Here is a 27,563-nt window from a genome sequence, read left to right on the forward strand (position 1 = left end):
TGGGGTGATGGTTGGACAAGTTGGCATAGCTATGGATGCAAGGTGTTTGCTAGAAGAATCACTCCTTCCTTTTGATCAGAAAAACAAAACACACCCCTTTCTCTTGGGTGATGTGGCTCTATCCCAGGATACACACTATCGGGAGTGGAGTGTGTAATGGATTTCAGATGCATCCTTCTGACTAAGTGCCCTTGCACTAGGCACACGATTAAGGCAATTAAATTGACAATTAGTAAAGAGCATACTCAGCAGATAGCAAACAAGGTGGCTCACTCTCATGCTCTGAGGCAGCTGGGTTTGGAAGGGGGCATGTATATAATGGAGAAGTTTATTAAGTTTCATTTTGGATCCTTTCCCTATACATTGACCATTTCTCATGTGAATGGGCAGAAAGTAGTGGTTTATGCAGCATCTGGTTGAACAAAGAATTCGAGGTCTTATATTTTAACACTTGCTATACTCTGTTCTAAGATTTTTCCAAACGTTTCTATTCTAGGTCATAAATAAAAGAGATTAATGGTAAATAAGGAATTGCTTTGTAGAAATTAGCTCAAGTGTATTGCCCTGTATTAATAGAAACTTATTCAAGGATCCTAAGTGTGGATATTTTTTATCTTTTCAGTTATGGCATGACATCTAAGTTGATAAATAGTGCAAAGGTAAAAATAACAGCATCAAGCACAAAAATTTAGCTCTGGAGACTGAGAGAATTGGATTTGGATTCTAATTCGAGTTCCTCCATTTACTTGTTTTGTTACCGAGGACAAGTTGCTAATTTTTTAAATATATTTTTATTGGAGTTCAATTTGCCCACATATAGCATAACACCCAGTGCTCATCCCATCCAGTGCCCCCCTCAGTGCCTGTCACCCAGCTGCCCCATACCCCTGCCCACCTCCCCTTCTGCTACCCCCTGTTCGTTTCCCAGGGTTAGGAGTCTCTCATGTTTTGTCTCCCTCTCTGAGTTTTCCCACTCATTTTCTCTCTTTTCCCCTATAATCCCTTTCACTATTTTTTATATGTTGCTATTTTTTATGGGACTTGCAATAATGCTACATTATTTGGGGGCTCTGAGGACTCAACAAGGTAATACGAGTAAAGCATTAAGTACAGCCCAGCACCTAGTAAATATTCAATATGTGGTAGCTGTTGTAGTTGATGCCGCCGGCACTTTATAAAATTCCTAAGGATTTGCAACATGTAAACTAGCATTCATCAGCACAATAGGTTTTCCATTTACCTGTATAGAAAGAGATGTGTCTCTAAAGCCATTATTCTATACGTGCACAACCGAGAGCACATTTACGTCTGTAGCATCGGAAAAATAAGATTATCCAACTCTGTGCTGAGCCCTATCCTGGGTACTTCCCAGTAAGTAACTCGTAGGTTCCTGATAATAATCCTGTGCATAGATTCTGCTATCACGATTTTTCAAATGCAAAAAGCGAGGCCCACAGATGAGAACACATAGCTATTAAGCTGCAGAAGTGGAATTCCCACTCAGACATTTTGCCCCAGTTCTGTGTTTTTAATAGCAATGATACTCTGAATTTCAGTGAGAAGCAGGCTAACGTGTATATCCCAATGCATGCGTAGACGCTGCGATACGTAGGTGCATGTGTGCACTCGTGCGTGTATTCGCCTAAAAAAGCTAATGCTTGATGATTTTATAGACTATTTCTCTCTCTTTTATTCTGCTGAGGCCTGTAGCCGTGCTTACACTTTTCTGTTTGTGGTCTCCCTTTCCGTAGCGGGCTGATTGGATTATATGGTGCATCATATGCAAAATGAGATGCTCAGTTGAAACCTCTTTCTGTTGCCCAGCAATGGGTGATTGCTCCACGTTGCTCGAAGTTATGCTTAAGCACATCCTTCAGCATTATTCTCCTTGTGTGCTTCCTCTCACCCCCCTTTAGTTATTTGTACAGTGATGCTATATCCAATTACATATCATCAAGTGGCAGAGGGATGGCATTAATATGGATTAACTGTATTCTGCAAGCTTTTGGGTGATCTTTGGCCTTCAGTGCTGAATAAACTGATGTATCAGTTAAAACATGCACCTGGCTGGATTTAACAGAAATCTGACTGTTGTAGCTTAATCAGTTAGGCATTTATTTTCCTCACGTATCAGGAGGTCAGAGGTGCCCTGTATTACACAGTGATGCTCATGTCCTTAATATCCCAGATTCCTTATGTCTTTCCACACTGCTATTCTTAGTGGTATGCCTCAAAGTCACAGAATGGCTGCTCCGTCTCCTAACTCATATCCTCATTCCCGTCAGGAAAGTACCAGCTGTGTCCCCCTTTGTCTTTTGGACAGGACTGTACCACAAGGGACTGTGGATCGTTGAGCCTTGCATACTGCTCCTTCAAACAAAATCTCTATTCAGTTAGTAAGAAGCATAAATGTAAATCAGGTGGCTGGCAGTGTCTACCGTAACTGAAAACCCATACTGCAGAAGCAATTTACCACTTATGCATATAGGATACTCAAGCAATGCATAGGTATAAGGTATCTACCACAGGTCTGTTGATTTATAGATCAGTGAGAGGCACAACTGTCTATCCTTGAGGAAACCTACACCCTGGGGCACGTGGCTGGCTCAATCAGTAGAACATGTGACTTGATCTCGCGGTTGTGAGTTCAAGCCCCATGTTCGGTATAGCAAGTACTTTAAAAATACAAAAACATTTTTAAAAAAAGGGAAAAGAAAAGAAAATTTGCTACCCAGAAGATTAGATGGATGGACAAGCACATAACTACAGAATGCTATGACGGAGGCATACCCATTGGAACTTCTAGGTATCAGTGGTAGGGCCACGATATACAAACTTCAGTTCTGGGTAGTATTATGAGGAATATGAATACCTGATGATAATAATGGCTGATATTTCTTCATATAGCTCTGACAGGCATTTAAAATCAAATCAACCTGATATCCTTCTGTCCTCCTATTTACAACCAAGCTATGCGAGGCAAAAATGAAGTTGGATAACTTTCCCAAGGTCAAATAGCCAGGAAGTTAGCGAGGTGAAATTCAAACACAGTCTACCACTAGCATTCTCTTCATCTGCAGTCAATACTGAGGATACTGAGAATGCTTCTTCTGGCTATTTGTTTGGCTGTTGTTTTCTTAAATCTCCAGAACTTTCTCTGGATGTTGCCAATGGTGTAGAACCTTTAACTCATTCAGCATTCATCGTATTTTGTAAGTTGCCTTACCCAGTATTGGCTGGCTTTAGCTTGGTTACCCAATAGCACAGAAGGACACTGTCCTAGAATCTTTTCAGTTAGGGAATGGGAAGTTACAAATATTCATATTTCTCTTAATATTATAAAATAAAGTATGTTTCACTATGCCATTCCTTTATCAAAAAATCCCATTTTAACCCCTAAACTTAACTAAGATTTATTCATCATTGCTCTCTCTTTCCAGACATGCCCTCTTGCTGCCTTTTCTGGACAGCCATCCTGGAGATAATAGTTTACATGTCTTGGCTCAGGCTTTGGTTTCATTATATTGTCCTCAATACCTTACGTGGTAGACAGAATTCTAAGATGATCCCCCAAAGACCCACACCCTGTATAACATCCTCCCATTGACTGTGAGAGGGATCTGTGATGATGATGTGATATCACAATATCACTCCCATAATTAGGTTTTGTTATCTGGCACAGTTAACTTTAAGAAAGGAGATTTTGCTCAGTAGGCATGACAATCAGGCCAACCCTTAAAAGGGCAAGGTTCTTCCTAGCAACAGAGGTTCACAATGAGAAAAGGATTTAACAAAAGGGAGAGTCTCCATAGTAGATTTGAGGGTAGAGGAGGGGGCACATGAGAAGGAACCATGGATGGCCTCCAGCTGCTGAGAGTGGCCCCATGCTAACAACCAGCAAAGGAATAGAGACCTCAGCCTTAAAACGGCGAGGAATTAAGTTTCCTTACAACCACATGAGTGGCAAAAGGACCCTAAACTCCAGATAAGAAGAGAGCCTGGCTGGTACTGTAATTTTGGCCTGGTGAGACTATCTGCAGAGAACACAGTTATTCTGTCTCTGAACCCCTGACCAATGGAAACCAAGATAATAAATCAATGCTGTCTTAAGCTACTAAGTTTTAGAGAATTTGTTATGCATCGATAGATGGCTAATACACCTTGACTTTGATTCCAAATATCTAACTCTTCTTCCTTGACCTCAAATGTGCATATGTAAACTCACACAGGTCATTTAGTTGGTCCTAGAATGGGTTTTGCGCAATCTATCCTAGGGGTCATTATCACCAAGGTGAGGAATAGGGGAACCCAATATCATAGGAATAAGTGTGGGTTCTTTTGTTACCTTATGATGTGTTCTAGAAGGATTTTACCAGCATCTTCCCATTCACATACCTTCTAACACCCCCTACTAGGAGTACCAAAAAGACAAAAGTAAACACCATATGATGCACTGATTAGAAGTCACAGTTCAGTGGAACAAGGACAAAGTCTAAGGTGAAAGAAAATTCAGGAAAATGCAAAATGAGTAGACCATGCACTTAAGGGTTTTCTGCATAGCGAGCAATACAATTTGATGCCCCTTTTCTTGCTGAGTGAAGTAGAGACCCTGTGGTGTGGGTTCAGAAGGAAAATGCTTTTTCTGTTGGTTTCTGATTCATGGAGTACTTTAGCATTCTTTTTTGGTCTTCATTAACATATGAAGATTGAGTTCAAGATTAAAACATAGTAGGCATCATTCATCCTGAACACACAGTGGTCTTGCATGAGGATAGAAAGGCTGAAGATTTGTGATTGTGTGCATTTTTCCTGTTTTCAAAGTTGGAATAAGGCACCTGCCTGGGATAAAATATGACCCTCACTCACTCTTGTAAATTGCTTGTGCCCATTCACATTTAGAGGTCGTTAATCTTGTTTCCCTTTATAGATGGACATTCAGCACATTCCCACAATTGATTCAACACTCTAGTTCAGAGTGGTATAAAAAATTTCACAAAGTGCAGTTGAAGAAAAATGTCACATTACAAGGGTACAAGTAAGAAGGACTATCTTTATCTTACCTGCAGAAAAACAGAGGCATTTCCACAAGGTCCTGTGACCACAAAAATAGTTGATAAGTAATCATAAAATCTTAGCCTGGGAAGGAATTGTTAAGGCCCAAACAGTGTGGGGATTCCCTTTTGCATTATTGATAAGGAAACAGTCCTGTAACATACGATTGAAAACATCTTGGATGTAGGGAAACTAGCTTATATGACATTTCATTCTTTCCATGATTCTTTTACCTCACAAGACAGATACTACTTTGAACATATATTATATTGCAGTTGTCACACTTTGTGATATTTCTTTCTGATTTTCATCTCTTCCTCATGTTCTCAGTACATAGTATAATAGGCTGAATGCTTGTAGGCACTTAGCATATTTATGTTGAGTGTAAATTTCTATTAAATTTTGGCTCCAATATGACAGTTGTACATACTACCTACTTATCACTCACATAACTATAAAAAAGATAGTAAAAAATTAGCACCGTGCATGTGGCTAAGGTACTAATATCCTTTGTATGATCTTTCTTTTCTAATGCTTTTCCTCCAGGTCATTCACAGACCTGTTGACAACTATTTGCCCAATATACCCAATGGCCATTCAAAAATAAATGTGAGTTAGAGAACTGATCACCTACAAGCTAAAGTGCTTCAGTCTTAAGTGTAAGACATACAGCCAGGAGGTGCAGGAGGGAGGCTTCAACCTTCTATTCTTTATCTTGCATTGAAATTGATTGAGAATGTTAAACCATTATCAAGTCAATACTGAACAAAAGCTAGAGTATATTAATTACAATGAAAGTAGCATTCCATAAAGTGTTTAATCAGGAGGAAGGAAGTATATGTCATTGAAGAAACACAAGGGAATTTAAAATCACAGCATAACCTAATGAATAAATATTTGACTTACTGTGATGTGCCTGGAAAATAAATGTGGTATGTATGACAATTTCCCATTTCTAGATGGGCTTACTTTGCTACTGCTCAGTTAGGACAATGCATGATTACCATGACTTCCTTTTTTTATTTTATTTTTATTTTTTATATTTATTTATTTATTTATTTATTCATTTATTTATTTATTTTTAATTTTTTTTAAATAAATTTATTTTTTATTGGTGTTCAATTTGCCAACATATAGAATAACACCCAATGACTTCCTTTTGAAATGGTCTATAGGTCAAGCAAGGTGTTGACAGCTTTTCAACCAATTTGTAGTGTCAATGAATTTGTCTCTAATTGCTACTCTTCATGTTTGAAATTGATGTGAACCACTGGGTGAATGTCTCTGTGTGTTTCAGAACCTGGGAATATGGGAGGTGTGTCTGCTAATCCTATCCACTTCAGGCAAGGTATAACCATCTGTGTAGACTGCACCTCCCATAAGGTATAAATATTGAGGACAACAGACATATGAAAAAATGCTCCATATCACTTGGTATCAGAGAAATATAAATCAACACATACAATGGGATAGCACCTCACACCAGTCAGAATGTCTAAAGTTAACAAGACAAGAAACAGCAAATGTTGATGAAAATGTGAAGAAGGGGGAGCCCTCTTGCACTATTGGTGGGAATGCAAGCTGGTGCAGCTACTCTGGAAAGCAGTGTGGAGGTTCCTCAAGAAGTTAAAAATAGAACTACCTTACGACTCAGCAATTGCACTACTAGGGATCTACCCAAAGGATACAAATGTTGTGATCCACAGGAGCACCTGCATCCCAATGTTTATAGCAACAATGTCCACAATAACCAAACCATGGAAAGAGCTATGGTTTCCATCAGGACCATATGATGGACCAGATGTCCTTCAACGGATGAATGGATAAAGGAGATATAGTACACACACACACATACACACACATACACTCACACACACACACACACACACACACACTGGCATATTACTCAACCATCAAAAAGGATGTAGTTTTACCATTTACATCAATGTGGATGGAACTAGGGGTATCATGCTGAGTGAAATAAAGCAGTCAGAGAATTATTGTATGGTTTCTCTCATATGTGGAATTTAAGAAACAAAACAGAGGATCATAGGTGAAGGGAGGGAAAAATAAAGTAAGACAAAATCTTACTTTGGGAGGGAGACAAACCATAAGAGACTCTTAACTATAGGAAACAAACCTAGGGATATGGGAGGGGGGATGGTGAGGGATTGAATAACTGAGTAATGGGCATCAAGGAGGGCATCTGTGTTGAGCCCTGGGTGTTATACACAACTGATGAATTATTGAAATCTATATCTGAAACGAATGATACCCTATAGGTTAACTAATTGAATTTAGATAAAATAAGTTAGTAAAACAAAGTTGAAGATCTATTACAGAGTTTCTTAAGAGCCCCACACAATTTCAGAATCTTAGCTCTCTGAAATGTAGCAGATTCATACAAGATCTTACCACTCTTTTGCATATTTAAATTATCGTGCATAATAATTGGTAGCACATGATACATAAAAAAAAAATGAGTGGGATACACAAACCTGGGGCTTGGCTGAATGTTGAGCAAAACACTTTTAGTCTATACCCTATGTAGAAGAAGAGGGAGGAGAGATGAATAGCTGGCAGGAAAACATGGGATACTCAGCACTGGAAGTGAAATCTCAAAGAGGAATTTGACTATTTGTTCTTTTCTGTGATGTGCACTGTGAACTCCCATTTTCCTCTCTTGGTGAGTATTTTACCCAGCTGTCCACTTCTTAAGAATTATCTATAAGACTAGATCTTTTGGAGAAATAAAATAAAATAAGGATTATGGTAGAAGATAAGCAGAGAGTAAAGGTCCATGGTAGGTACCAAACTTACCCATCCACCCTCCATAAACAATCATATTGCTCTCATATTTGGATCAGGATAAGAGAAAAAATGTAAATATATATCTATATTTGTCTCTCACCTCTAGAGACAGTATGTAGTATAATATATTGAATACTTGTAGGCACTTAGCATATTTATATTGATGCAAATTTCTTTTTTTTTTTAATTTTACTTATTTATGAGAGACACAGAGAGAGGCAGAGACACAGGCAGAAGGAGAAGCAGGCTCCCTGCGGGGAGCCTGATGTGGGACTCGATCAGGACCCCAAGATCACAACCTGAGCCAAAGGCTGATGCTCAACCACTGAGCCACCCAGGTGCCCTTAATGTAAATTTCTATTAAATTCTGTCTTCAATATGATAATTCTACATACTGTCTACTTATCACTCACATGACTATAAAAAAGATAGTAAAAAATTAGCATTCTGCATGCAGTTAAAGTACTAATATACTCTTTGTATGATCTTTCTTTTCTGTTATATATATGACATAGTAATTATATATATATATATATATATATATATATATATATATATATATATAATCTTATTTTTGGAAATAAATATTAAAAGAGCAATTTCCCTGGAGAATTCTGGAAACATTTATGTATATTATGTCCTATCATCCTTTAAAAAATGTGCATATGTGTATGTGTATATTACATTTTCTGATAAGATTAACAAATATGGCAATATGACTAAGATGTAAGTAGCTAAGATTTAAGATAAATAGTAACTTAAAGAGAATGAGATTGAAAGAGTTAGTATTAAATGTATATTTTTTTAAAAGTGAAATTTGGAGCAGCTGGGTGGCTCAGTCAGCTAAGTGACTAACTCTTTGATTTCATCTCAGGTACGATTTTGGGATTGTGAGACTAAGCCCCATGTCAGGCTCTGTGCTCAGTGGAGAATCTGTCTGAGATTCTTTCCCTCTGCCCCTCCCCCTGTTCTCTCTCTATATATAAAATAAGTAAATAAATCTAAAAAATAAAGTGAAATTTTTGTTTTAGAATATAATTTGCAATTCAGGGGCATCTTCAAATTAACTTTTGTTTTGCCTTGTTTTCCTTGAAAACTTCCTAGATCTTTTGATTCTGAGGAAATAGGAATGGGAAAAAAAGGAATCTGAGGAAATTAAATTGCAAATCTGACCTTTATCTTGTCATGTGAGACTGTGCCTTCTGAAGAATGATTCTTCAGTTTGCTATTCTATTCAGTGAGAGAATAAAGTTGTTCATGGTTAATGCAGTGGGTAATAGAATGGTGATGGATTTATCATAGTTTTAATCCATGACATGTGTTAAATAACATCGTATACAGTGCCAGAGGGAGTACGGTATAAAGAGAGTGAGGGCTACCATAGCGGGGTGCTGGGGAGCACGTCACATATCACATTGCCATGTGTGTCCCACGCTCTTGAGTTTACTGTGTTATGGGGCACAGGGTTGCATACCTGGGTGCTTCAATGGCTGTAGAATTGAAGATGTTACAACAATGTTTTAGAACTACTCATTTCATTAAAAAATTTTAGAAAAGAACATCAGATCACTAATCTAAATTTATATTTGGAGATTATTACCACCATAATTCAATATAGGGATTTAATATCTCTAGTAATTGCACTGTATGCCTCTTCTTCTTTTTTCTTACGCTAACCAGGACAACAACGCCAGGTCATTAATGAGATGGACGGGGATCCCTGGGTGGCGCAGCCGTTTAGCGCCTGCCTTTGGCCCAGGGCACGATCCTGGAAACCCAGGATCGAATCTCACGTCGGGCTCCTGGTGCATGGAGCCTGCTTCTCCCTCTGCCTATGTCTCTGCCTCTCTCTCTCTCTCTCAATCTGTGACTATCATAAATAAAAAAAAAATTTAAAAAAATGAGATGGAAGGGGCCAGAGAGGAATTGGGCTTAGCTGGTGTAGGGGAGCACATTTAGGAAGACAGGAAGAAGTACATTTGATTGGGCAAGGTGCTATTCTGGGAAGTGAGAGCTCTACTGGCAACTCAGTCAAATTGGAATTCAGTTCAGGATGGGCAGTCATGTAGAGTCCACTGTGTCCTTAGGGTCTGCTATGTGCAAGTCCCTGGAGGGGATTCTAATGTAATCTCTCTGTAAGAGATTACCATCTTGATGGAGAAATGAAGACCAACAACAGATCGGGGTGATAAACCTAGTCATGAGAAAACTGCTTGTTAAAATTCAAAAAAGAGATTATTTGACTCTAGAAATGGGAAAAAGTTTCATGGAATGAGATTTGGCATATGGCAAATGACTGGATGCTATTGCAACAGATAAGAAAGGACATCTGAAGTGGTGTGGACACTGACAGCAAAGACAGAAGTGTTTTAATGCAAAATGTGTGGTCAGATTATCGGATGTGATCGTCTAACACCTCAATTCCTTCAGTCAGGAATTGAGAATAGCACGGGGTAAAATGCAGATAGGAGCTCTCAGAATACAAACTGTCCCATATCAGAGCATGGCCAGAATAGGTCTGCCGATCCCAACTGGGGAGAGCTGCTGGGCTTCATCTTGATCCTAACCAACCTTCTGTGGACACATTGGCATTTCAGGGTTTTTGTAACAAAAGCAGAGTGTGCTAGTGTCTCAGATACTAGAGATTCTCTTTTTATTAAGTGTTTTAACACCATCAGGTATTTTTCCAGTTGTCTTAGTAGCTTCATCAACCTGTTAGGGCTTTAGTTTAGGGTTTTTTTTTGTTGTTGTTTTTGTTTGTTTGTTTGTTTTTGTTTTTTGTTTTTTTTTGTTTTTTTTGGTTGTTATTTGTTTTTTGCCTTTAGGATGGAAGGTAATGTTGCATGGTAGTAAAAATTACAGACTTTGTTGCCAGACTGCTCTGGGTGTGAGTTTGACTTCTACTTTTTAGAGTCTATGTGACTTTGGCATTGAATTTGAAGGTCAAAATTAATCATTTTTTAAATAAGGATAATAGCTACGTATACCTATTAAGGAAACTGTTCTAACCACTTAACAGTGGTTAGAGACATAGACTACGGAACTGGATTCTGGTTTGAATTTCAGTTCTACTGCTTATTAAGATGTACCTTTGGCAATTTATTTAACTTGCCTGTCTCAGTTTACATATCCACCAAATTAAGTCAATAGTACAACCTCATGGGGCTGTCTTGAGGATTAAATGAATTATTGTGTTTAATATACTTAAAACATTTCATGGCTTATAGGAAACATCACATATGTGCTTGTTATGTAAAAAGATAAAATAGTTCATAACTACTAATTATTATGACTTTAAGGGTTGTTTTGTGAGTGAAGAAGATAATACAGTATTTATCATAGAGTAATATCCAGTAAGAAACCGCTCTGGGACTCTAGTTAATTTTAATATTCAACTAAAATATTCTGACAGTCTCAGGAAACTATTAATAAATGATTATAAATTAAGGTGCTTAGCAAAATTAATTGACTAGACCAATTTCTTTATGATCATAGTATTTATATTTCTGGATTTTAAGGTGTTTTAAGGAACCATAATAAATCACAGAGTTCAAAAATCAAAATAAAGTCTTCTACAACTAAAGTTATGGTTCCATTTCAAGGACCAGAATGAAAGAAAGCTGAAAAACAAAACCCAGGTAGATTACTAAATCTGCCAGGACAACTGTGAGAGAATTAGTAAGATTAACCTAGGCTTTCAGAGGACACGGAAGTGCAGTAAGCCTAGGCTGCAGTAAGCCTAGGCCTCACTACAATAATCACAAGGCAAAAACAGTGTCGGTATCAGGGTACCTTTGAATGTGGATGTACACTTTTAGTGTCTCTTGATTTTACCTGCTATATAACTTCCTCAGCCTTCGGATGAGAAAATCAGAGTTCAGAAATGGGAAGTCTTATTGTCAAGGTCATAAAATTATCTGCAATTCAGACCGGGCTTACATCCAGGCCTCATTCCTCCCAGTATGCTTCCCTGCTTACTAAACCAAGCTGTGCCTCCTCTCTCAATCTAGGTCTTTCAGCATTTAGTTCATAGCACTTTGATATAGCATGGGTTGGACAAGAATTCTATACATTTGTCCCATTAGAACTCTCCAACCCGTTCTCTCTAGAAGTAATATTAGATTTGACTTACTATTTATCAGGTGGAAGTTTATTCTGCTTATATATTTGCTGTTCTGGAATCTAAAGTGCCCTTGGATCTCTGTAGGTAGTAATTGCATTGCATATGTTCCCATTCCGTTCATGGAGATGCTGGAAATGGAAAGATTGCAGCATTTAATAATACTTCCAAGATTTTATGTGATTTTATTTTTTAAGATTTTATTTATTTATTCATGAAAGACATACAGAGAGACGCAGAGACATAGGCAGAGGGAGAAACAGGCTCCAAGTGGGGAGCCTGATATGGGACTCAATCCCAGATCTTGAGATCATGCCCTGAGCCAAAGGCAGATGCTCAACTGCTGAGCCACCCAGGTGTCTCAATTTTGTGTGATTAAAAAAAAAGGGGGGGGGGGAAGAATCCCTGTGGTGACCAAGAGACAGTTTAGAAGTCTCTTTTCTGATACACAGTTGGCCCTTGAAGAATATGGGATTGGGGCACCCAACCCTTTACATTTGAAAATCAACATAAAATTCATGAGTCTCCCAAAAAATAAACTACTTAAATTCCATCTATGAGTGAAACCATATGGTATTTGTCTTTCTCTGACTTATTTCACTTAGCATTATACCCTCTAGATCTATCCATGTAGTTGCAAATGACAAGATTTTATTTGTTTTTATGGCTAATATTCCACTGTGTATCACATAGGTAGAATTTAAGAAAAAAAACAAATGGACAAAGGATAAAAAAGACAACACAAAAAACAAACTCTTAACTATAGAAAACAAACTGATGGATACCAGAGGTGAGGTGGGTAGGGAGGATGGGTAAAATAGGTGAGGGTGATGAAGAGTACACTTATAATGGGCACTGAGTAATGTAGAGAATTACTGAATCACTCTATTGTGTACCTGAAACTAATATAACACTATATTTTAACTCTACTGGAATTCAAATTAAAAAAAAAGAAACTTTGCTAATAGTCTACTGTTGACCAGAAGCTTAACTCATGATATAAAGAGTTGATTAACACATATTCTATACATTATATATATACTATATACTGTATTCTTACGATAAAGTAAGCTAGAGAAAAAAATGTTATTAAGAAAATCGTAAGGAAGAGAAGACACATTTACAGTACTGGAGTGTATTTATTTTAAAAATGTCTGTGTGTAATTGGATGGTGGGAAACATAGTTAACACCAGTGAATTCCATGACCATGGCCCCACTGCCATATTTCATTTGCTGTGAAGTGGATCATTTGGTGAGAAATAGTGCTGTGTGGAATACCATGGTGATGGAAAAGGCATTCCGTAAGTCCATGGAGGGTAGTTTTGTCAGAAGTATCTTATGCAGGGGAGGCAAACCCTAGCCAGAGCTGTCTATTCTGATAATAAGAAAATGCTGTTTTTGTGATGGAAGTCATCCAATATAATCAATCTGCCTTCAGGTAACTGTCTGATCAGTTCAGGGAATGGTGCCAAACTGGGGACTTGGTGTTGATCTCTGCTGCTGGCCGATTAAGCATATAGCAGTGGCCATAGCAAAATAGGCCGTGAATGGGGTACATGTTGCTACAGCCTTGCAAAGGCTGTATTATCATAGAGTAACATCCAGTTACCTTCATCCCTGTCCACTTGGTCACTTTGTTCATGAATCCTGTGGGCCCTGCTAGGGTTCAATGGGAAGATTATGACCGGTGCCCACAGAATGGGTCCATCCCATCCATTTGATCATTAAAATCCTCCTGTCAAGGTCACTCTTTGATTAGGATGCACATGGGGCATAATATCTTCACATATTTTTACCCACTCACAGAGACCTATCCACATACCTCATCCCCTGACTCTTGTCATCAGTGTTCTAATCATGTTCCTTTCGAGTCCCTGATCATCTAGCCAAGCCATTAGTCACAAACCATGAATCAGTATATAGTTGAACATCTGGCCATTGCTTCTTCCAAGCAAAATGCACAACCAGGTACACTGCTCCAAGTTCTGCTTATTAGAAAGGTTTCTCTCACCACCGTTATTCAGGGATGTCCCCCGAAGGGTTGTAGTACTGCAGCTGTCTACTTTTGGCTGATCCTACATACTGTGTGGAATCACTTGTAAACCAAGCCTACATTTTCTCTGTCAACTGAGCATAAGACTCCTGTGAAGGTCATATGTGAAGGCTGAAAGAGAGAATATAGTACAGCCGGCATGGGGACTGTGGGCATGTGGGTCACTTAATCACATAACTTACTTGTACCTTCAGGGCCTGCCCAAACCTGATCACGCATACACCACTTTTATTTAACGATCGCATGCTGCTGCACATGAGCAACTTGTGGCTCAATTTTTTGGTTATTATTGACTCAGATAATATTCACATCAAGATAGGTAGCTCAGGAATCACTTGGTGGTAACTTGGTGGTCCATGGATAAGCACGGAGTCTCTACTGAGACCCAGGAGGAAGCCAAAAACTGTTTATCGAAAGAAGAGAGTAATTATCTGAAAAGAATAGTAGGGCTTTGATCCAAAATCCTAAGAGCCTGTGTTGCAGTTTACCGATAGGGCCTGCCAAGAACTCCAAACAGCATCCCTGTCTGCCACTGATACTTCAAACATCATTGAATCTACTGTGTCCTATGGCCCAAATGGAAGAGCAGCTGGTATGGAAGACTGAATCTGTGAAAGAACCTTCTTTTTTTCTGGGCCCCCACTCAAAACTAGCAACTTTGGGATCATTTAGTAAATGGGCCAGAGTAGCACACCCAGAATCCAGAGGCCTACTGGGCAGAGATTCTAGATTCACAGTTATGGCTCAGGAAATTAGAAAGGGCTGTAATAGTTCGGTTGATTGGTTGGTTAAAATGTGGACCAAAAGGTGGCCCATAGTAAATTAACTTAAAATACTAGAGCTGCTCTGGTAAATAACAGAAGGCGTTCAGAGGTTTTGGAAGCTTGATTTATTATAATGGGTTTGTCATTCAAGATCTGTTCACCCACCTTAGGAGGTTCCAGAGGACACACCTTTCACCGTGACTTTGACAGAGAAATTTGTGAGACAGACACCAGCAACCTTGACGGGCTTTCTGATCACTTTTGTCTGTAGTCCAGACAATGCAATGGGAACTGCTGTCACTGAATTGGGAAACCAAAATGCAGTGGGGGTAATTGGATCCCGGGGTGGCAAGAGCAAAGTGGTGGCACTCCGTTGCCCAGGGAGGGTGGGCGTGGTCACTGTAACGGAAAGCAGAGTCAAAGCTGCAATCACAATAGAGTAGTCTGACTCACAGAGACCTCTGGCATTGGCTCGTTGATTGTGGAGTTTCTCAAAGTTAAAATATGGGTAGCCTACTAAATTCTTACTTGATCTAAGTAAAAGATTTCTGGGTCAAGTGAACAAAAGTCTATCTTGAACCCTAAAAACAGAGAGTTGTGTTTCTTCAATCCAGCCACAGACCTGAGCCAGTTTGTGTGCTCAGAACCCCTTGAATGAAGGCAAGAGGCCAGGGCCCCTTGAGAAAGGACCCTGCCATGTTACCAAAAATACCTTCTGTTAATCTTTTCCTATCCTTTCTTAAAGTGACCTATGGCCTTTTACCAGGTTGACTGTGCACTAGAAGAAAAGAAATATTCAGAGCTTTAAGGGATTATTGGACACTGGCTGTGAAGTGCCACTAATTCTGGGAGGCCCAAAATGTCACTGTGGTCTACCGGAGTAAGAGCTCATGGAGGTCAGATGATGAATGCAATTCTGTCTCACAGTGGCTGCAAGGTCCTGGAACCCATCTCGTGGTTATTCCCCCAGGTTCAAAATCTGCTATTGGAACAGTCATGCTTAGCAAGTGGCAAAATTCCCCAATTGAATAAGATACTGTTTAACTCTCAGAAAATCCACAAACTAAAGAGTGAGACTGGTATTTTCTCATCTGTGCACAAAGGGGTATATCTTATTTTATCTCTTTTGAGGGAGAGAGCAGGAGAGCACAGGCATGTGCATGAGCAGGGGTAGGGGGTGGAGTAGAGGCAGATGGAAAGAACAGAGTCCCAAGCAGACTCCCTGCTGAGCGTGGGCCCGGACAGGGGGCTTGATCTTAAGAACCTGAAATCATGATCTGAGCCAAAATCAAGAGTCAGGAGCTCAACCTACTGAGCCACCCAGGCACCCCTGGGGTAGATAATATTTTAAAGTATTTTTAATTTGAAATTTGTTATAAAATTTTCTAAAATTCAGTTATATTATCTTTGAAACGAGAAGAAATTTTATTTGCAGTTTTTCAGTATTCTTGTTAGGTTGATGTTTCCTCATTTAACATGTTGTCTAGTTAATGAAGAGGAACTCTAGAGTTTTGAGATATAATTTTAAAATATTTGATGGAAAGATAATTAATTTTTCTCAAAATTAATGAATGACACTTTGCCTCTTTTCACTGGCAATCACAAGAATTTGTTGATTCTCAATTTCTTAGGAGTTTCTTGTCCTATTGTTGTTCTTCAATTTTATCATTGCTATTTTGCAGCTCTGTAATTAGTTTTGCTGGTGGTTTTCTCCAATTGAATAGTTAAATGTGATTCGAGCTTACTATGATTAAGTCTAATGGATTGCCTTTCCTGCTGCCTTCATTTGATTGGCAATGTGGGGAAATACAAACGCGCTTTGTGAAGGAATCTGAACCATTGTTTCATATCCTGGAAAAATCTCAATGTCTAAACTGTCTTACTTTTTCATTTCTTGGCAATGGTTCTATCAGGGGCTTTAAATACAAGTCCAAACTTATAACATTTTTTATACCCAATTAATCAGCAGAATAATTTGTATTAGTGGCCTCACGAACTCCATAATTTTTTTCCCTTTTTTTTTTCTTATAAAGGTAATCCTTCGCTTAAATTAACTGGAACATCGGTGAATTTAGGTTATTTGAAAAAAAAAAAAAAAGATGTTGACAGAACATACCCAGAATACCTCAGAAGCTCTTGCTTGGCTATGCTATTTGCCTTGTGCCAAGAGTCTCACTTGAGGATCCTTCTTTCAAGACTGGTGAAGTTATCTCTCTGTCTCACAAGTTCACACAATCAGACATCCTAGGCCATAACAGAAAAAATGTGTGCATTCAGATGGATTTTTTTTTTTATGAACTGTGCAGCATTCCTTGCAGCAGATTTGTTTGGCTGTCAGAGCTTCAATTACAAGCTAGAACAGTGTTTCCAAAATCCAGAGTGCAGAAATTGAAATCTCTGGTGCCCAAGGGATGTCACTTTTCTGGGACTATGCTTGTATTTGCAGAAGTTGCCAAGATCATGTTAGAATTTGCCTTGTAAAGGTAGAGCTTTTACTACCGTAATAAAAATATGGGAACATTAGAAGTGGCAGGATGTTACTGTATTCTTTTTTTTTTTTCTTATGGTTACACAATTTTATATTTCTAAAGGATGCCTAACAAAATAAGTGCAGCCAGGAAAAAAAAAAAAAAAGACGGTATTGAATGCCATCTCAAATGGACCTGAATCTAGAAGAAATGTGGCATTGCTTTAAATTGCCTTTGACTCCACACTGACTGTCTCTTGGGTTGCTGATGAATTATCATTGGTCTTGATGTGATCCTGATTGGAGAATTTATTGCATAAGAATCCATCAAGATAGATGCAGTTCTGTTCTCTGTAAGCTCTTTTATTCTTCTAGAAAACATTTTCTTTTGGCAATGGAAATGGACCTTTTAGTTCGGCTAAATTATCATGAGCATCTTTTGAACCTCCCAAGACACTAGTGTGTCTAGCATTATACTGTTTGGAGAATTTTGATGAGAGGAGGAGAAAAAAAAATAAAAGTATGGATTTTACTGTTGTTGTTTTGAATTTTACTGTTTTTATTTTGTCCCTGAGTTATGCAGAGGCAAGAGCATAGGCATTGCAATTAGCAGGCACTATGGAATGGTGCTTACAGACTTGGAGTTCTGGTGTCATACAATCTCAGTTTGAATCAGCCTTCAGCCACTTAATTATCTCTGCAGTAAAACAAATTCTTAAAAAAAACCAAATTTTTGTTTGCTCATCTTTTAAGTGAGTAAAATGTCAGGACCTATTTTGCAGTTATGGGGCAGATTTAACGAGATGGTCCATGGAAGTTGCTTAGCACAGGGCTTGGCATAGCATAATCCACGTGAGCAATTACTTATGCTGTTTGAACTCCAGTCTCAGCAATTATTGGCTGGGTGATATTACCCCAAAGTATACCCCCAAAGTATCTACTCTATTACACTCCAAAGTAAATACCCCAAAGTATTTACTTTCTTACACCCCTTTGCTCATCTTTAAAATGAAGATACTCCACCTGGAGAACTCTTGAGAGTTAAAACTGGTCTAAGGTGCCAAGTGTTTGACATTTAGTAGTTGATCAGTATAGCTAGTTTACACCACTGTTCACTGTCACTCACAGTGACAACAAAACAATAGCAGCAACCACTATGAAATGCTTCCTAGGTCGTCGGCCTCTCTGTATCCTACGTAAAGACAGACAGCACTGTGTTTGTAGTAAAATAATGTGAATCGGTGGCATGAATTCACAATTTTGTCAAATTTCTGGAGTGCTGTGGTTTTGTGTTAAATAATTTTTATTTTTTACTTTGGACCCCTGTATAATGGTTTCCATTATATTATTTATTTGCCCATCATGAAAAAATCAATTGTTTTCTCTTTGCTGTCTAGCTTCTGTTAGAAGAAAAGGTAAAATCTGATCTAAAGCCCTGACTGAGGTTATATGCCTTTTCAAGGTTCTTAAGTGAACTTTCTACCTCTATAGAGGGAGTCCTTTAGGAGACCCTGGAGCATTTCAAAGAGAATGTCAATATTACATCTCATTGTCTGCTGCTCAGCAGGAAAAATTGTGGACCCGACACCAGGTGTCTAAGTACAACGTACAACATAAAGGTTTCGGTTTCTAGTGCTGCCTGGGTACTTGCAGCACTTCAAATAGGAAAAAAAAAATTAAATCTTTATGGATAAGTCATTTCTTTCAAGATTTTCAAGTAATAGTTTTAGAAAAATATTACTTTCTCATTTCTTGGCAATAGTTCTGTCAAAGACTTTGAATTCAAATCCAAATTTATATCAGATTATTTTAAAACCCAATTAACCAAGAGTATAATGTGTTAAAAGAAGCACATTCTGATGATTGATTTCCTTGCGGCCTCTGTTCCTCTCCAGAACTCTGGGCTGTCTGTGCAGATGGAAAACAATGGATTGATTTAATGTATCTGGGCACTTAACACAGAACTTTAATAAGAATGTCGAGAATTGCCATTAGAAAGGATGCTGCCATTTATGTGCTCATTTCCCAAGAGCAGAAAATCTATTACAGCGATTTGAATAAGTTTCGATGAAGTATGGAAGGGCGCTGGATTTCATGACCTGCTTGTTGGGTCAAGGTGCCAATGTGCCAGAACAATTTATTTTAGAAGAACTTTATATATGTGTGTTCTAGTGTTGTGACAAAAGAAAATGAAATTCTAGGTTACTAATTTTCCCAGCTTCAGATCTCTTAGGTTTGGGTTTTAAAAAGGCTGGCTAGAAGTGATTTAGATTTGTAACCTAGATTATTATGGAGTATCCGGAAGTTTTGCTTGTATTTTTGGATACAGCACACGAGTTGCTATTCTTATTTGTTTGCTTCAAAATGTGAATTATCAAACTACTACAAAAATGTGAATTATTTCCAAAGCAATATGATATAGCAGTAATAACAGTCAATTCAGAATTGGTAAATCAGGTCTTTATCATTTTGTGAAATTAAAGAAGTGATTTTCTCTCTCTGAGACCCTGTAGCTTTTTCCTATGAATGAGATAATTTAGGTCAATGAGCTCATGTCTCCTTGCTCTAAACTTCTAAAAAAACTTTTTGAGTCTTTGAAGGTGTAGATTTATATCACTTAAAGTTTTCAAATAAGTCTCACATTCACGAACAATGGGTGCTAACTTTGCAGACTACATTTATATTTCTACATTGTTCATTTGTCACATTCGTTGTGGCCTCAGGGAATTACTTACCGTCCCCAGGTTTGCACAGTCTGGATGTAAAAATTAGAAATTTGAACAAAATGATCTTGAAAGATCCTTCCAGTTCTCATATTTTGTTTCTAGTGTACACTTATTGAAATCATAGAAAGTATAGGGTGTGTGGTTCCCAGTACTGTAGGAGATACAAGGTGAAAAATATATGGCATCTGCCCTAGAAGGAGTTTTTGACTTCCATTGAATGACACTTGTGGTATCTTAGTCCTTTTGAGCTGCTGTAAAAAAAAAAATAGCATAAACTGGGTGGCTCATAAACAGAAATATATTTCCTAAAGTTCTGAAGGCTAGAAATCCAAGATCAAAGTTGCAGCAGAGTCTGTGTCTGGTGAGAGCCTACTTTCTGGTTCATAGACCACTATCTTCTTGCCATGTCCTAACATGCCAAGAGGTGAGGAACCTCTCTGGAGGGATCTCATTTTTGAGAACACTAATTCCATTCATAAGGACTTTATTCTCATGACCTGATCACCCCCAAAGTCCCTATGTCCAAATATAATCACAGTGGGGGAATTGTGTACATATGAATTTGAGTGGGATGCATTCACTCTATAGCACATGTGATCCACAAAGCCATTAACACTATGTGTAAAATGTTTTCTTATGTTCAATTTTAGAGAAAATAATCCATAGCTTTCATAATAATTTTACATACTACATAATAAATTTGGAGGCTCCATTGTCAGAAACCTAGTGCAGTGGATCTTAAACTATGATCAGTGAAGGGTGGGAGCTTATACTTTTTCACGTAGTTCAAGAAATAAAATCTGTTTTCATAGTAACAGTAAGATTATATTTTCCCTTTTCTTTTCCATTCATTAATTAATACAATGTAGGATGTTCCAGAAATCCCATGATGTGTGATATAAGACGTTAAATCCAGATGCAGATATGAGAATTCGGTTATCATTTATTAAGACAGATATCAGAGATAGTTGCCAAAATCTAAAGCAGTGTCATTCTTTTCACTAATTTTCTGTTTGTTTTGGAAATGAGCATATAAAATTACTATTTTGAAATCAACAAATATATATTTTTAAAATGTCCCAATTTAAGTTCTAAGATGCGAAATAGCAACAGATAAAACCCACATAAACAGAAGCTCCTTGGAGTCAATAATTTTTAAGAATGTCATGGAACTAAAATGTTTGAGAAATGCTCGTCTGCCTTCATTAAGGTGGGTTAATCTACAGTAGTAAACAGAGCCTACCTTGCTGTTAACTTTACACAGAGACTATGTCTCTCTCAACAAATTATGTAAGTAGGTATTCATTTAGCGGGGTAAGTCCCAGCACACAATAGTTCAGGAATCCAAGATAATGGTGTGGCTTTGCCATATTCAACCTTGACTTTCAAATTTGCTCTGATGCTGACATCTCAGTCTCCTGGAGAAGGGAACGAGCACAGAGGAACTGAAGTGGGGAATCGTTGGAGAACCCAGAAGTATCACTTAGCATGTTCACTCACATTCCATTAGCTGGAACTGTTTCATGGCCTAAGCCAAGTGCATTAAAGGCCGGGAAATGTAGCTCAGCTATGTATTCAGGCAGAAACAAAAAATAATCTTCAGGAATAGCTAACAGTCTCTCTCATGCCTACACCTATATCTAGGTCTGCCATGTACTAGCTAGATAAACATGGGCCAATTGCATAACAACTAATTTTCAGGTAAACATAGGCCAGTTGCATAGCTATTAATTTTTAGTTTTATTATATGTAAATTAGGTATCATGAGTACTATTAAAAACTCCTAACATTAAGAGGCTTTTGTGAGGGAACTTGTGCAAAAGTGCTTAAAATAATAGGTAAAAATTTATCACATAATTATGTGTAAGCTTTTGAAAAAGATCCATGGCCCAAAGAAGGTTAAAATCAGCCTTCTAGAGGAATTTAATTTAATTTAGCAATAGATATAAAACTTGTAATAACTATAACTACGCTGTAAGATCACATGTCCCATAGACAATAAAGACTTGTCTAAATGGGGGGATCCAGAAAGATAGGACAGTTTTTAGTGCGTTCATGGATGCTTTTGAGTTGGAAGTTCTTAAGGGGTGTTGCCAAAATATCTAATTGATATTTCTTTACTCAGAATTCCATCATCCCCTTAGATACCCTTCCTGTGGCACTTAGCTGACCTTCATGTAATGGTGAATTTTCTTATCTGCTTCCCTCATTAGCTTTAGCTCTTACTAACTCCTTTAGAACAGGATTTTTATCTTACTCTACTTTGTATGTCTTGAACTTAGCATGATGCCTGGCTCATTGTGAGCCCTTGGGTAGATATTTATTAACTACATGAGTTAGTTTCATTAAGAGAATTTGCACGACAGGCAAAAAGAAAGTTATTATAGAGGGGGAAATTAAGAGTTTGTGATTAAAGAGCATTGGGCAGTATAAAGCATAGGCTGATAGGCAGCTAAAGTGGAGCACGAATGCAGCAGGTCAAGACACGTGGGATCTGCGTGTTAGAAGAGTCATCACTGTGAACCAACCAAGGCCATAAGAAAGGATGCAGAAGAAAGAGAAAGTGATCTGTGTCCTAAAGTCCTCAGAGGTTGAGGGAGTTTCTAATGACAGAACACAAATGGAGATGCTGATAGAAGACAGTATCAACCCTAAGGGATAGGAAGTTATTGAGAAATCATAACGGGATGGTAGTTTGTATTTAAAAGAAAACTGCATTTTGCTAACATCAGAACATTAGTAACTCTCAACTAGGAACTGCCCAGGAACATAGTGTGTGCTGTGCCAAACATAACTCAGAACAGAAATGTCCTCTAAATTCTCTATAGGTGTCTGGTTGTTTACAAATTTAAAGGGCTTGGTGTTTTTTGTGCTTTTTTTTTTTTTTTTAAGTCACACGTGATGTCATCATTTGCATTCAGTTTTAATGTTTCATAAAATGACATCTTAGCATTTTCCCCTAATTAAGATAATAAAGCCCTGTAGTGCTGTGGCGTATTCAGGCTAAGAATACTCGCAGTGAACTGGGCTCTGGCAGGGCATCAAATAAGGACATTTCACATTGAAGTGCCTACAGCCAACAGCCTTCTTGTTATTTTGAGAGTAGTTACTATTATTGCTCCCTTAAGGAGCCATAAAAGTAGGTTAGTTAATTCCCCCAGATAATTTCCTTGTACATTAGCCTCAGTGATGCAATATAATCAATTACATCGATAGAGTTGATCATTGATTTATTATTCTTTCGGGGTGCTTACGCTCCCAAGTCTCATTGTGACAACTGTTGATACAATATGCCTTTCTTTAAAATAACTTCCTTAGTTCCAGCTCAGGCTACTCATCTCTGCTCCTTGAGGAACCAACCTTCCTGATAAATCCTTCTCCCATCTGTTAGCTCTCCTGGCTCAGTCAGTTCTCTGACCTGTGGTCCACAGGACACCATGAGTGGGGCAGTGGGAGGGAGGCATTAAAGATATGAAAGTTTATTCTCTCCGGTCAATTGGAACTCTTCCTTTTTTATTTATTTAGTTCTATATGTCAGATTTTCTCAAAACCCACATGTTCCTATAAAGTTAATTAAAAACTAAGTGCCATTTTAAATAAAATAGTTTATATAAAAACACACTGTAAACTTGCAAGTGCTAATCAAATACTAGTCGATAGTCATGTAATTATTAAAGTACCAAGTTTCAGTGGTGATTTGGTAAATACTGCACAATTTTTGATTTACTTAAGAATGCTACTCTTGGGTGACTCGTTATATGTTAGGGTGTCCTATGGGTTGTCTTAAACACTGGTACACCATGGATATCAGTTAAAAGGACAAATATAATTATGATCAGCCTACAAGGATAAAAATGTCAGAAGATAACAGAACATTTTGAGGTGATATACCTTTCAATGGAATGAAATGTTTTCCATGGGATTTTAAGCCCAGGAAAACAGTCTACCTACAGAAATGGGTTTTTGCTCTCAGCTATTTTGCTGCCTTCTAGTATTCTGAGTGCCTGGGTCACTGTGCTCCTTTTAGAGCCCCTATTTATTTATCTGTTTGTGCATCGGCCATATATCAAGTACCAGCCATGAGCTAGGACTCATGCTTTTGAAGAATCATAAGCACACCTTGCTTTTGGGAAACTCAAGGGTTAGTGTGGGGATACAGCCAAGCAAAGTGGTGATTGCAGCTCAGCAGGATTGAGGGATGCACTGGGTATTGGATAATCACAGCTGAGGAACACACCTACTCTCAGCTCATTAAATCCTGTTTGATAGTCAGAATTTAGAATTTTAGAGGAGGTGAAGAAGCAGGCTGAACGGAAGTAAAATGCATTCATGGGGGAAATATCTTTTTATGAAAAAGTGCAAAGGAGCCATGAATTCGATAATGAATTTGAAATGAAGTAAAGTAAGCAATACTTACAGAGGAAACCAGGCTCATGTAACTTATAATAAACCAATATATACCATTCTTATGTAAAATATATCTATTTTGGATAGAAAAGCTCAGCCCAAGTTGGTTAAACAAGCATAACTGCATACATATTCTCTCCCATTGGATCTTTAAAAGTTGAGTAAATTTCATTCTTTGCATAATTCTGAAAGCTTTTCCTCTCAAGAATCATTTCCCTTCAACTTTTAGTATATAAATGTGCTTTGCCTAAGCCATTATCATGTTCTGAAAGGTTTTATTAACGATCAACACTTATTAGACTCTGCAACCATCCAAGCAAGTGAATTATTCTGTGCTTATAAGCTGAGGGCCAAAATGAAATCAGCTTTGGTATGAAAAGATCAACATACAGGAGGCCTAAAGTAAATTTCATAAAACACAATTCTTTCTATATTGTGTTTTTGCAAGTATTTTATGGGAAATTACTTCGGGGTAATTTTATTTTTTCCAGGCAAAAAATCTTTCTCTTATTTTCTTCTTAGATTAATAAGAGGGTAAAAGTCAGATATAATTTCACAAATCAGAAAGTACCAAATATTTCTCAGGTTAATGTTGCCAGAAAACAATCGATAACTGATGTATAGAGCAACTGCTACATGCTTAGCACTTCCTAATTATGCTCAAAGACAAATGAAAAGTAAGTAGGCGTTAATGCTTATTGTGTGTATGTGTGTGTGTGAGAGAGACAGTGAGTTTGGTAATAGGAAAAAAGAGGTCTGGAATGAGAGAAAAATAAAACTTCAGTTTATAATCAAGATCTTAACTGACTAGTGGGCATTGAATTATAGAAATCCTACAGGAGTCCAATAAGTAATTGGAAAAGTTTATTTTAATACAGTTAGAGGCTGTACACAAAATTTGCTGAGGAATTTGAAAATGGAGGCTGAGTTTTCAGACAGTTCTGTAACAAACATTTTTTGAAGGGAAAAGGAAAATTGGAATCCAATATTCAATCACAAGCCTAGGGTCATTTCTTTCAGTCTTGCCTGAATCCACTAAATCTACTGTCAGGTGAAAACAATATTCAAGGGACCATGGAGAAACGGGCTGAAATTTGTAGGCAAAGGCTTTATATATGGAATCCGTTATGAGTGGGATTTAAAAATGAAGGCAGCTTGTAAGACTGTTCAACAGTGTCTAGAACCAGGAAGGGTGTGTCAAGTGGAACCCAGCTTGGGAAATGCACAGTAAACACCTGGAAGCTGAGAGCAGCCAATCACATGGAAAGACTTTGAAGCAAGACAGGGAAAAGGAAACATGGGTGAGCCCTCTGACACAGACAGTAGCTCCTTTAGGGGTTGAACATTCTGGAGCCTCAAGACATTGAGGCAGAGGAGTTATCTGCACAGTGTGGCATCACGATGGGAGAAGGCCTTGAGTGAGGGCAAGTAGTAGCTGCCACTACGTGAGTCTTTGTCTGCTCAGGCTGCTGTCACAAAAGTCCACAGACTGGTGACTTAAACAACAAAAGTTTCTCCTCACAATTCTGGAATCTTGGAAGCTGAAGATTAGGTTGCTGGCAAGGTAGGTTTCTTCTCTTGAAGCCTCTTCTCCTGGCTTGTCGGAGGCCACCCTTTGGCTGTATGCTCCCCTGACCTCTTTGTGCACGCAGGGAGAGCGTGAGTAAGCTCTCTGGTGGCTCTTCTTATGAGGGCCTTAATCCCACTGTGAAGGCCTCGCCCTCATGACCTCCTCTAAACTGACCATCTCCCAAAGGCTCCCATCTCCAAATGGCATATTGGTGGTTAGAGCTTCAACATAGGAATTTGTGGAGGAGAGAAATATTTAGTTCATAACAACTTCCTTCCTTAGGTGACCATCCCGGAAAAGGAAATTTGAAAAGTAGGCTGCTGCTGGGTGAAAATCCAGAACAACCGGTTATGTTTGAATATCAGATAAATAGCAAATACTGTTTTAGTATAAATACGCCCCATGGAACATTTGGAACACGCATATCTACATACAAAAGTATTTGTCCTTTATCTGGAATTAAAATTTCACTGGGCAGCCTGTATGTTTGTTTGCTACATTTGACAATTTTAGCTCATTTGCAGGTCAAAGGCTTTTGCTGGTCTAACTAACCAATTATACATCCAGTCTGAGAAAAGGATGAGATGAAAAGACCCTGACAGCTATGATTGCTCTGGCTTTTTTTTTTTTTTTAATTTTTATTTATTTATGATAGTCACAGAGAGAGAGACAGAGGCAGAGACATAGGCAGAGGGAGAAGCAGGCTCCATGCACCGGGAGCCCGATGTGGGATTCGATCCTGGGTCTCCAGAATCGCGCCCTGGGCCAAAGGCAGGCGCCAAACCGCTGCGCCACCCAGGGATCCCTGCTCTGGCTTTATAAATTGGTATTTGGATATTGTAATGGTTTGCTGTCACACAGACAGCAATTTCTCAGTCTAGGTATTGACTGTGGATCGTGCCCATTATTCCCTCTCTCGTTTAGTCATTTGAATGCTGGAGGGTTTTGCTTTAAGTACATTTAACCAAAAGGCATTACTTCTCTCTCTTATACTTAAAACTGGCTTAAGGAGAGGGGAGGGTCAAACCATTGTGTCGGAGCTCCCCTGTTAAGGCCCCTGATAGTTCATGCTGTGGGTGGGGGGCTCACCGACTTCCTGCATTGCCCCCAATTAGGGCGAGAGCACCTGGGGTCAGAAGACTGGGGTTTAAATTCAGGTTCCAGATGTCTTCCCACCACTTCAAGAGTTATTAACTTTCCCAAGCTTTAGCTTTTGCAGCCCTCCAACTGGGATAACAACACATCCATCACCCCAGATTTCACTGATGGGATGATAGTAACAGTAGATGCTTTGACATCCCCTACTGTGTGCCAAGCTTGGAAGATGTATTGACTTCATGTTCAGTATACACTATGGAGGTGGGTCCTGTTATCTGAATTCTATAGATGTGGAAATGGAGGTACAGAGCAGTTCAATATTGTTGTAGGTACATAGAGATCGTTTGGTGTGTATTGTTGCTTTTATCATCATCGCCGTCATCATTATTTTAGTGCTTTGGAAAATAGAGCCAACAAACCATGATTTTTGATTTAAAAATTTAGTTGGTTCTTACAAAAACTATTGGTTGGCTGCTTAATAATTTGGAATCTCA

The 27,563-nt window shown here is 38.4% G+C and overlaps 1 protein-coding gene across 3 annotated transcripts in view; it reads left to right on the forward strand.

Moving 5' to 3' along the window:
• KCNIP4 (potassium voltage-gated channel interacting protein 4) overlaps positions 1–27,563 on the forward strand; it is a 1,117,936-nt gene that overhangs the window by 279,633 nt on the left and 810,740 nt on the right. The window lies entirely within an intron of this gene.

Source organism: Canis aureus, chromosome 2 (assembly GCF_053574225.1).
Source record: "Canis aureus isolate CA01 chromosome 2, VMU_Caureus_v.1.0, whole genome shotgun sequence".
Classification (NCBI taxonomy): Eukaryota; Metazoa; Chordata; class Mammalia; order Carnivora; family Canidae; genus Canis; species Canis aureus.